Below are 12,291 nucleotides of genomic sequence, written 5' to 3'. Positions count from 1 at the left end.
ATATTTCGGATCAGCGTATCAATTACCCCATATGCACTAGAAATCCGCAGGCTATGAACGACCACTGCGAAACGAGAGGACGGGATGATCACTTAAGTCTCATGTAAAGGCGGTCGATAGGGAATATTGTTTCACCCCTGGCGAATATAATTTCCCCCGACATCGCAAAGTCGTGAAAGGAATTTCCTCGAAGCTTATTATCAGAGGCGTCAAATGTAGAAGAATGGATCGACGATCCTTGAATCGAGCAATCTATTATGTTCAATGTTTCGGTGTTGTCGATACGGACTGTGAGTTACCCCGTGTCACATCGCGTACCTATCTCAGATTTCCCCTAAGTGCCTCGAGAGCCTTTTCTACATGAATAATCCAGCCCGCCCTGCGGGAAACGGTATCTCTTACACGCATCCATGATTGTCGTCCTCAAACATCCCTCAATAAGTTGACGAATGTTCTTGAAAACATCGAAATCCAGACAAATTCAAAACGAAGACTAGCTGATAGTTAATGTACACTCACCAGTGTCCAAAATTTGACGTACAGTCGGATCGATTGCATGGCGCCCAGTGGTCTTGGAAATGATCTTGAATTTTTCTTGTGTCCCGCAAAAATGTTATTTTCAATGTCCTCGAATTTGTTACGGATTTTTTACTGGATACCATGGATTGGTTCCAGATAGGAGAGTTTCATCAACATCCTCGGACAAATTGAGTCCATTTCCTGACGACAATAAGTCCACAGTGTACGTTACTTGGGTGCAGATTTTTCGCAATACATATATGAAAGGTTGATAGTGCAAGTCAGGTTATACACTACATTCCCGTTTCCAACGAATCGTTTTTCTTGTTCTGTGAACCGCGGTCGTTTCGCCCGGTGAGCATATGTCCATTGCACAACACGGAGCCGAATGGGTCTCCACAATTTGTCCATGCCGCTTGGCTGCCGTGGTGAAATATGAATTTTTCTCCTACGTCACGTCGGGTTAGCAGAGTTGCCTCCATCCGGGGATGAAATACAGGCTTTTTCTGCACGGGTGAATAGATCGGGTTCTTTTATAAAGTACAGAAACCGCTCTCTCTCGTTTTCTGTCTCCCTTTCCATGGTCAACAAGGTCGAAACAACTTACGGCACGTGAACAGTGTCGTGCAATAACCCTGCAATTTTGTCGAAATGGAAAACAGTGTGTGACCCAAGTCGCGGTGATCCAAGAACAAGCGAATGGCTTTTGTGATATTACATGTATTCGTTACTCTCCGTGTCGCGAGATATGCTGCAATACACACACTTACCCTACGTCAGAGGTTGGAATGAGGCAATTCTGTGGCATGCCCTGGATGAAACAATTATTAATGAAGTAGAAACGCGATGCCATACCTCGGCACAAGTAATACCTTTCAAATAAAACCGACGAGACAAATGCTCTCCTCGTAAATGTCATCGTAGCAAGGATGTGGAACACGGTTCGTCGTATACGTATCTACTCACGCTTTCGTTAATTATAAAAGGAAGCTGGTGACTACCAGGGTTTTGCCTGGCGGCATATGCTCGGCTTCTGTGCTGCATGTTCAGTGCGATGCACGGCGAGAGGTTGGCTCGCTTCGAAATATGCTCCGCATTGTTCGTGAAATTTTATGAAATCCTTTGAAATAATAGGAAACCTCGTGAAATCATCGGAAATCTCGGAAATCTTTGAAATTACATGGAATTTTTAGAACACTTTGAATCCTGAAATCATGTAACTTCTTTTGAAATTTCATGAAATCGTTTGTTATTTCGGAAGTCTTATTGCAAGCACATTGGGATCTTTGAACCCTATGAAATATTTTCAAATCCTTTGTAATTCTTTGACATCTTTTCAAATACTGTAATATCTTTTGAAATTTTGTTACATTACTTCAAATCTCTGGATTCTTATTGGAAGCACATTGGAATTCTTGAAACCTATGAAGTATTTTGAAATCCTTTGTAATTCTTTGAAATCTTTTGAAACCCTGTAACATCTTTTGAAATTTTGTGAAATCATTTGAAATCTCTGAGGTTCTGTTGGAAGCACATTGGAATTCTTGAAGCCCATGAATTATTTCGAAATCCTTTGTAATTCTTTGAAATCTTGTCAAACCCTGTGACATTTTTTGAAATTTTTTAATACTACTTGAAATCTCTGAAGTCTTATTGAAATCATGTGAAATTAAATGTACGCGCAAACTGATGAGTGTTTAACCCCTCGCCATGACGTTTTTCAAATCATAATCGAGTCAATAAACTCGGGGCTATATTATCTTGAGTAACGTTGACGTCGCAGCGAAAGGCACATGTTTGAATGTTTCTTCTTTTGTAATGGGCAACTGCATGTCTTTACCGCAAAAGTCGATATGGCATAAACTTCTCTGCACGGCGACCACAACTGTAAAAATTTTATCACGAAAACACAATCGTAAAGTGCGAAAGTTATTCCTGTGTTTCCAGGCATTTCAACAGCTCCGCTTCTGGCAAGGAACAACTTCGTTTCAAATCGTTCTTATTCTCTTCATGTTGTACCGACTAACAGGCACCATTACATTAACCGTGAATGTTAGTCGGCGGATACAGCATGAATCAACGTCTCATTTGTCCCAACTACATCGACAACAGTTGTATTCAGTTCTCAAAATCGAAACTGTAAGTCATTAAAGGACAAGACTCATCCGACCAAAGACATGAGATATAGTTTTCGTGTACTGAACGTTGGTACAACGGCATGCCAATAGAAGAAATTTGTAATTGTTGGGGTTAAGAGTTAAGGAGTGTTCATAGTTATATCTGAGGCTGTTATGAAGGGATCGAGATTATATGAAGCGTTTACCCTACAAATGTGGCCGGGTTCATCTCCCCCGTTTGCGACTTTGAAGCAGAGAATTTCCCGGTCAGCCAGCTACCTTTGACCTTCGACCTTTCCTCAGGCGTCAAACAAACGAGCCGTCGGCCTTCTCGTCCTTCCCCAGTTTAAGCTCCGCCAACCGCCGCCACTCGCAAAACCTTCACACCGAGGGCGTACATTGCCAATTGACGGAGTGAAACCAACCTCCGAAGTAAGGCATGTCAAGTGACGATTTGGCATGCACTAGTTTTGGGTGATCGTTGAAAATGCACCTTCATTTCAAACCGCGTCCAAAAATGTTGGAACCGAATCGGAAACACTGCAGAGTTTAATCACTTTGAACATTTTACTTCCGTTTCATCCCTGTTTACTATCCTTGGTACAAATTTGGTAAACATTGATGGAGATATTTTGGATTGGATTTTGTCCATTTTCTAACATTTGATCAAGACTGCGGGTCCCAATAATTCTAGAGTGATCTATTCTTCGGTTCTTGAAAAGTGTGCAATACCCGGATATTATCAGAGTGTTCAGCCATGTTCGTCTACGGGCAGTGAATCGTTTTTGAAGAAATTAACTTTTTTCTCTATTTCGCTACTGATGCCTCTACAATCTCCAATTCCACTATTCGACGGATCCATCAAATACTCCTTGTTCGATTGATTTCGACAACTCTGGTTTGGGTGATTGCAGTCAGTCAGGAATAATGGTGTAAGAATCGTGGTGTCGTAAGCATCGATTTACCACGTCGAACTAGCTTGGTTTATTCGTGTTTTATTAAAATGTTCATTAAAGTCGTTCAGTTAAAGATAGATGCGCATGATTGATCGTAGCTGCGAAGCTCGTGTGTTTGTCAGAGGTATATCAGATCAAAAGATGGGCCAGTTAAGCGTGTCAAGATCAAACGAAACAGTGAAAATCATTTCATAACTTGTAAAAGATACGTTGTTGATAAATATATCCATTACTGTACTACAACGATGGATCATTACGCGTCTTAGTTTGAGAAAGCGAGTATGAAGGATACAAAGCAGATGATCTGATTATCTCTGTTTAACTCCACAACTACTACGTGTGTGTTTTTTTTTATACTTGTCACGGTGATGTGGGTGGTGAAAATGAAACGGCACCACAATTATATGAAATAATATTAAATTTATAATAATCGTAATATAACCACTACAGATGTGGCGAGTGTGAGGCAGAATTAATTATCATCTCTTATGCCGGCGTGGCGCTTCAAAATCTACATGGCTTATGCATTATCGCGAGACCCGTGTATTAATTCCTTCATGCAAATAGCGCCAAAGTGAAAATGAAAAGTTTTTTTTTTTTTTCTTCACATCAAAAGAGATTTTGCTAAATTACACCCAGTCAAACGCTTTTTCTACATCTTGGTTTATTTTTTAATCATAATTGTATGTTAACAGTATTTAACCAATACATTCCCCATGAAACGAATGAAAAACATCCAATCATTGATTATTCTGAAAAGAGATCATCTATTTCCCAGTTCTTTGAAGATTTAAATTTGTCCCTACAACATCGTTTCTCTAATGGACTATCAACGGGTGATAGTAACTTTGACTTGATTAAACGTTGGTAAAATCACTATCAATAATGTTAACTGATATAGAGTTCGAGGCAAGCTACGTTTGTTTTCTCAGCTGTGGCAATGTATGATTCTGAACAGAATCAGTTTCCCTGACAACGACGATAATTATTATACTCACTTCTGAATTATCCTAGAATTAGCACGATACATCGAATAATTTTACCCTCTGTTAAACATTGTTCGATTCGATCTACGAAATTATTGTCGCATAGTTTCTCATTCGGAACCAAACAATTTTTCACCGTAATCTACTAGCAAGGTAATCCATAATGTTTACTTGACGATTTACACCTCCGTTGATGGAACATCGTAACTTATACTGCAGTGCTCGTTAAACGCTGCATCAATCCGACGTGTTGCGGGCTCGATTTACGAGGCAAACGTAAGGCGTTGACAGTCGATGAGAAGCGTCTATTTTTCAGCTCAAGTTACCTCAAGTGAGTCAACCTGATCCTCTGCAGTTTTCTCAAGTCTTGATGCATTTCGGAAAAGCTACATTTCTACAGAGCGAATAACTTAACGATCGAGTGATCTAACGCGCATGCGCTAAAATTCTAGCGCAAATTCAGTTGTTTTGTCAGGTTGACCAACCGTCGTAAGTTCGGATGCCAGGTAGCCGCGATGTATATAACCTCAAAAATATTTACGGCATCTGTAATAGATAAAACATTTTGGTCGATGGAACTGTTTTTGAAGATCGAATGAGCGGATTGCGAATGTTTTTATTCGTAAAAATTATTAATCGGGGAATGACCGAAGTTGAGCACAACTGCCAACGACAGCTGTAAAAATTTTTGAGGTTACGTACATCGCGGCGACCTGTCGTTCGAACTTATGACGGTTGGTCAACCTGACAAAACAACAGCTTTTGCGCTAGAATTTTAGCGCATGCGCGTTAGGCCATTCATTCCACCCTTAACTACTCATTCTATATACTGCATGTTATAAACTATTTTCTCGATGCCAAGTCGAAATTCTCTTGTTCATGGTTTCGAATAGAAAACCAGACCGCGTTGAGATATTATCTTCAATTGTTCTCAAGATATGCCAGTCGATAAAACCCGTATGCAAAGTTTGCAGACGGTCCAAGTTTAACTAGTGCTATTTTAGACAGGTAAAGTTTAATTTATACTTTGCCTAAAGAGGATGATTCTCGTCGATTTCGCGATTTCATACAATCGAAAATTATAAGGTTTAAAAATTTCAAACGACTACCTTGACTTGATGGACTTGATTTTGTGAAAAAAATTAATCGGCATTGCCAGATTTTATTTCGTACGAAACCTGAAACCACATTGCCTAGAATGTTATAATGATTTCGAAAAATTGAATTTTTCCAAAATTTTACCACTAATTCCATACAAATTTCTAAGTATTGCTTTTATTACAGAGAATAAATTCCAAGCGTAAAGTTCAATCGCGAGGTTCTGCCCTATCGATTGGCACCTCAGTCTCATTCGGATAGGAGATTTGACGCCGTTGTATCTGCTTGTGTAAGTACGCCATCCTTATTCTCGCCTCGCGCTTTCATTGGAATCGTATATTGGCTCTTTGGCGTGTTTACTTATCAGAACTATCTGTGTAACTTTTCCTCAATGAAGCGAAAAACCCACCAGCTTAATTCTGCAGGAACACGTGAAGTCATATTGCTGAGTAGAACAACAATGCCGAATGTTTTTACAAAGCGACAAAAAAAAGGAAAGAAAAGCGTTGCAGTAAATTTGTAGAAAAAGTAGTTTTCGGAATGAAGTTAACCATCGCAGAATGAAACTGGACAAATTTAACACGATTTGACCATTCTAAAACCATACGAAAGGAAGTATCGGTATCATGAAGTTTTGTGTTTATACTTTCAGTATTTTCTACTTGTGTATTTTTATAACCAATCTGCTAAAATTAACCGTTACTTGCCACCTCGGGGTACAGACCAACCCAAGCTTTTTTTTCTTAATTTTAAGTACCTAAACGGCCCAGTTAGAATTTCAGCTCATAATATTGAACAATAAAAAAATTGTCAATTTTTGTGTCAAAATTACTATTTTTCTTTTTCTTCCTATAGAATTATATTGCATTATTTTTAGTATTCTTAAATTTAATCTTTGACTATATTAACTACGTGATCCTAAGTAAACTTTCAATATGTTCTAAAAAAAATTTCAACTAAAAATGTTGAACAGTTTATTTTTTATAACAATTTTTGCCAGTCCGGCAAGTAGGTGATTTTACAGAAGTTTGGCAAGTAAGGTTTAACAATATGTATTATCGGGTTTTTTCTCAATCAACTTGAACAACACATTATTTCCGATACCTTGAACAAGGTTTTCCGGATTATCAAACTCTGTGCAATTTTTCGTGCTTACCGAATGTGTTGAATTCATTGAATCGGACATTACCGATAGCTTCCTTTATACCTCTATAACTTATATATGAGAATTATATCGGTTTCACCACGTGGATTTTCTCTCTTCGGCACGGGCATTTCCGCGCGGTCCTCGTTTGTCAAAGTGACGTTATAGGACTCTTGGCATCAATCAACCCCGTCCGTTAGCCCTTGGAGTGAAAGTAAGATGGCCGCCGAACAGGGAGCCTTGAATTGACACGTGACAGCGATGGGCGGCCTATCGGATACATTCGTATAAGAAAGGGAACGGTTGATGGTACATTTTTTATCCATCGTACCATGACGCGAACGTTTGAAAGGAAAGTAGGCTATTCCCGGAATTTTACAACAACGTCGAATATCATTTCAGCATACAATCACAGAGTCTTCGTAACACGGTGCTTATGATATGCGTCTTTACTCGGTTCCATATTTTACGAAGGATATCGTACGGTCTTGACGATATTCCGGTAAAAAATTCACTACCAGCAATGACATTAGGTTTACACTGTACTGCAAAAGCTTAAAACCAGTTTGACGCAAACAATGGAAATATCCTGCTGAGGGACAATAAAATGGTACAATTTTGCGCAGAGGTGCCTTTTTTAATTGGGTTTCAATTCTGTTCTATGCGCTCGATTTTTTAATCCAATATTACTTGTTTTTGCTATTAATTTTGGCAACTTTCATACAAACAACTGGAAACTTTTTCGTTCATGTGTTTATGTGCTTATTCATTTGCGATGAAATTCGGTAAGCTTGAAAATAAGTAAATTTTGTTGAGGAGAATCCGGTGAGGCGATGACCGTTTGAAATTTGGAACCGGGGAAAACGCGCTAAGGTTTAATTAATCACGTAGCTTTCTGCCTCGCGTTTTCCGTCCTTGAGATAACTTCTAAATTTGATGAGTTAGTTGTTTGACAATATTATCCTTTGTTTCAGCCCATCCTCGCAATCCGAGGTATATCATCATTCCACGTCACGTTGTCCAATCGACAGCACCGCCATCTTGGAGGTTAAGGAAAGTCAAACTATTGGCTAAGAACGACGCACGATGCGAGTTGTCGAACTTCTCTGTCCCTTCAGCTAAGAGTGAGTTCAAAATGACGAAAAAATTTCCATGACTACGTCACTTGACGAGGTGAAAGACACGTCGGAAAACAAATAACGAAGTTGTATCGGCACACGAATCTGTAATATTCACGTTGGCATGAATAGAGTGAAAAGATAAGTCGACAAAGAAAGCAGGCAAACGGGGAAGGAAAAAATTAACAAACTGAAAAAACGTAAATGAACGCTATAAGAAGCATGATATGGAAGCTTCGCCCACGCAAAAAGCTTGTCAACCGGGTCGAGGCTAATCAAAAAGGGCCGTTAAGCCTCTCCACTTCTTTTCCTTTCATTCATCCACTTCCTTTCTCTCGACACTCATGTACCTCTGACCATTTCCAGGGATTGATTGGTTCCATTATTAATCTAACTTGTCCGCTCAAGGCATGATTTATGTTGTTTTGTTCTCTAGTTCGTACTTTTCATCAGGTGTTTAAAAACATTTAAAAACGTTGACTGGAAACTGAAAAAATATTCAGTGACAGAATTGTTGATTACTTCAACTTCGACTTTACAGGCACGTAAAATAAATTGGACAGTAATCAACGACGGGTGACTTTACCACTTTCATTTCTCACTGGAAGGAATTGAATCGATTTTTTTCCTTCATTCATTTCTCCCTGAGTAAGCTTCTATTTTCCGTCCCTCTACTTTTTCCGTCACCCCCATACCTTCTATGTAACCTCAACTCGCGTGGCTTTCACTTCCGAGATTGCTAGCCACGCGGCTCGTTTTTATAATTCACTAAATTCAATCCTGGGAAGTCATTCACACTCCCCGGGCTGTTTCATACTTTCATCCGTGCTTCTGCGAAGATCCTCCGTCTATCATGTATATATATATATAGACACCTGTATGCTTAGCAAGGAAACGAAAATAATTTTTTTCCTTTTTTTTTTATCTAAGACGAAGAAAATTCTACGCGTTCGGCAAGTATTGAATTTGGGCAGCCACGTCATGACACAAAATAGAATGAAAGAGGAACTTGCCAAGTGAAATACTTCGGGAAAATCAGAGAGGTAACTGATTTCTCATACTTCTCCATTGTTGTTGTCTACCTACTTATTTTACCTAGGGTCGGAAGATTGTTGTTGAAAAAAAAAAAGAAAACACATTCTGTCCACGAATAAAATACAATTAGCGTATATGTAAAGGAAGGGAGAAATGGGGCGCATGATAGAAATTTATTAAAATTATAAAGTCGTGGTACATTTCACAAGGAAGTCTTTTATAACTTGTGAGCTCGTTACGGGACGCAACGTTTCACAATCATTATTATACCGTGCAACAGAAGATTCACCTTATCGAATCGATTAACTGTCCAAATATGATCTGCAATTACGAAAGTCGCATTACACTCCAGGCCTTATTGGATCTTGTGAAAAGATGACAGTCATCTCGACTGATAAATGAGTAATTATCTTCAAAGCAATAACTTCTCAACGCCACCTGTATCGACTATCAATGGTTTTCCTAACAAGGTGTAATCAATCAAGTATCGCTAATTGGAAAGGAATTGAGAAAGATCAGTAAAGGAATTTCCGAACGTATTTTCGGGTAACTCGGAAAGGGGATTTCAGACGTCACTCGTTACACTCATTGTTGGTACAAATTCGCGTTTTTCTGTTCGCGTTATTTAAAACGGATATATAATGGTGGGGTGCCATGAGGAGGTCAGTCAGAAACACGTTATGCATGTTCTGGGAAACGCCTCGTGAATATTTAACAAACATTTGAATGGATGGCGATTCATGCTTCATCAGGTTACACGTAATCCCGTGTTTAACCCTTGAATACTTGATTCCAACGTCGTATTCGAAATACATTATACAGATGTCTGATCAGTCTGTCGTTTCTACTTTAAAAACCCTTCATTCACGTTCCAGCAAAAAAACCAGAGACTACAAATTCCCCATCTCTCCAATTAAAACTGGTTCTTCCCAGACGGTATGTCAGCTATAGGTAATTACTGCGAAGGTCTGATGGTAATCTACTCAACATCCTACATCGAAGAATCTAATGTACCTATCTACCTACTATGAGTGACCTCAGAAAGATCTGCGCACAGACTGCTGGCAGACTGATCAGATCGCTACTTCGCTGACTCTATTCATTTGCGGACTAATTTAATCAAAAGTTAGTACGATGGATTCTCTCCATAACTTCTGGTGCGCTAACTTCTACCTCAGACCGCGCCATCTCGTCACACGCCTTGGTGTATATTATATACGTGTGAATCCATATTGCATCAGCACAGGATTACATCAGCCTTCACACCAAATCAGCGCAGCATAACGAGCGATTGCCTGATTGGCGCATTTGGAAACCAGTCCTAGCTTCCCGAATCCTAGAAAAGCTTCGCCCCACGGAGTCCGAGCGCCGGAAGTTATGGAGTGTCACAGCTAAACTAATGACGTCACGTAATGAGCAGGTATTTCTACGCACCAATGCTCATTGGTCTATGGGAACAATCGTGTGAATTAATATACGTACTCATATCGATATTTTGATTCCGTCATCGACCCCTTATCAGTCAGACGAAAATGTGATTTTCGTGCCACTTTTGTGTTGAAAAAAACATTTCATAGATTTATTCTATAATTTAGCGAGCTTAAAAACGATCTTTTACCAAATTAGAGTCAAATCGATGTAGTAAAAACATTTGTTTCTTTAAAATTCCAACATATGTGACATGACACAAAAGTGGCACGACTTCTTTCTGTTGACATGTCTGGCACTGGAACAGTCGAAGGGTTAAGTAGTCGACCACGAGATTAAAGTCGTATGTATTTTCTACTTTTCAGAAATAAGTTTCCTGGATACCTCGACCAAACTTCCGTAAGATATAGGAATCGAACATACACACTGCATATAATGCCGGACCGTTCGCTGGTATAGGATAATCGCATTCCTCTAGCCAGCAATACGTCTGTTGCCCGGAACTCACACAGAGTTCATGGAATTTCCATTAAATTCTAACGATGATGGCCGACGTATTGCATGCTTGCAGATGATTTAGAGCTCTTCGACCACACACACACATACACACATTAATCGCAAAAGGAAAGTCGAACTGAAAGGAATTGCTGCGACATTAGAAGACAGAAGGCTTATAACAGTGGATATAAAAATGAACTTAAAATATTCTGAAACGGAAGACTAACAATTATGAACATTGCTTTGTGTTTATATCTCAATCTGAATGATTAACATAATGAATATAAGTATCTCACTGATCGAAAATTGATCTGTAAAGTTGAGGATTATTTCTTTTTACACCAAAGTTCATTGCGCAAGTTCCATGCAAGTGGAGCTGAGATCAGTAATTTTGATAGATTGACGGAAGTGGGAATTTTTTACCCTGCTATGAGTTTCTATTTTTGAAGAAATGATAAGTTTATGAGATATATTTTTTTGATTTAAGATTAATGGTATATTTATGAGATGATATTGATTTTATTTGTTATTGACTTGGTCATAAAAAAATTGTATTTCTGTTTCGTTGAAAGATGTGAATTCAATAAATGATTGCATCCCGTATTAGGTGATAATATTGATAGTGTTTGTTATAAGCTTTATCCCGTAGATACTGTAATTCCATTTGTAAGTTTGTTCTTCCGAATCGTTACAAGATGTAAATACAATGAACGGTTACACCTTACCATGTGATGCTATTGATAGAATTTGATGTAAGATTTATGCTATAAACATTGTAAAATAATACTATCGTATTACAAAATCCACGTATACTAAGAATATGTACGATGATTAAATTTAGAAATAACTGTGATATTTCGTTGAGCTGAATAGTAGAAATAAAAATAAGTACGTTGACCTTGGGTCAATTTCAAACATAGATAAGTTTGAGTCTTATGAGACTTAAAGACGTCAAGAAACGCTTAGGACCAACAGCAGAGAAATTACGAGGGAAATCTTCAGTTCTTTGGCTGTGATTTTCATCCATTGCGCGCAAACGATTTCTCTCGGCAAGTAAGGTCGCAATAGTGCATCTAAGCATTATTCAAAATCATTAGAACTTTCACCAGTAATCCAGAGGGGCAAGCCTTGCTTTTTCTTTCATCTTGTAATAAAACGCTATTCACCTTAATATCGATTCACATGACCCTTATTGGAACAATTAAATTCAGCGCATAGCAAACAACGGATTTCAGAAATCGTGCGACAAACACCTCAGGAAAAACAAAGATAATACAGAGAAATCAATTCATTCTAGATTGATTTGTTTTATAACAGGTTACATCAGATAGTAACAGTATACTATTATACGTACCATATCCTACAGATAGCCTTTCAGTACACCTGCACGCA

At 38.6% G+C, this 12,291-nt stretch overlaps 1 protein-coding gene across 2 annotated transcripts in view; it reads left to right on the top strand.

Moving 5' to 3' along the window:
- Positions 1-11,826, top strand: part of LOC124187151 — an 86,145-nt gene extending 74,319 nt beyond the window's left edge. Inside the window, exons 2-7 of one of the 2 annotated variants that reach the window (XR_006871779.1) lie at positions 5,863-5,965; positions 7,795-7,944; positions 8,869-8,981; positions 9,849-10,098; positions 10,215-10,393; positions 10,767-11,826. The gene's annotated coding sequence lies outside the window, so the exon portion shown is untranslated. The remainder of the gene's footprint in view (positions 1-5,862; positions 5,966-7,794; positions 7,945-8,868; positions 8,982-9,848; positions 10,099-10,214; positions 10,394-10,766) is intronic. The other variant, XR_006871778.1, reaches the window with a different exon arrangement.
- Positions 11,827-12,291: the final 465 nt, after the last annotated feature.

The sequence above is a fragment of the Neodiprion fabricii genome, chromosome 7 (genome assembly GCF_021155785.1).
Source record: "Neodiprion fabricii isolate iyNeoFabr1 chromosome 7, iyNeoFabr1.1, whole genome shotgun sequence".
NCBI lineage: Eukaryota > Metazoa > Arthropoda > Insecta > Hymenoptera > Diprionidae > Neodiprion > Neodiprion fabricii.
This window is presented reverse-complemented; position numbering and strand designations above follow the sequence as displayed.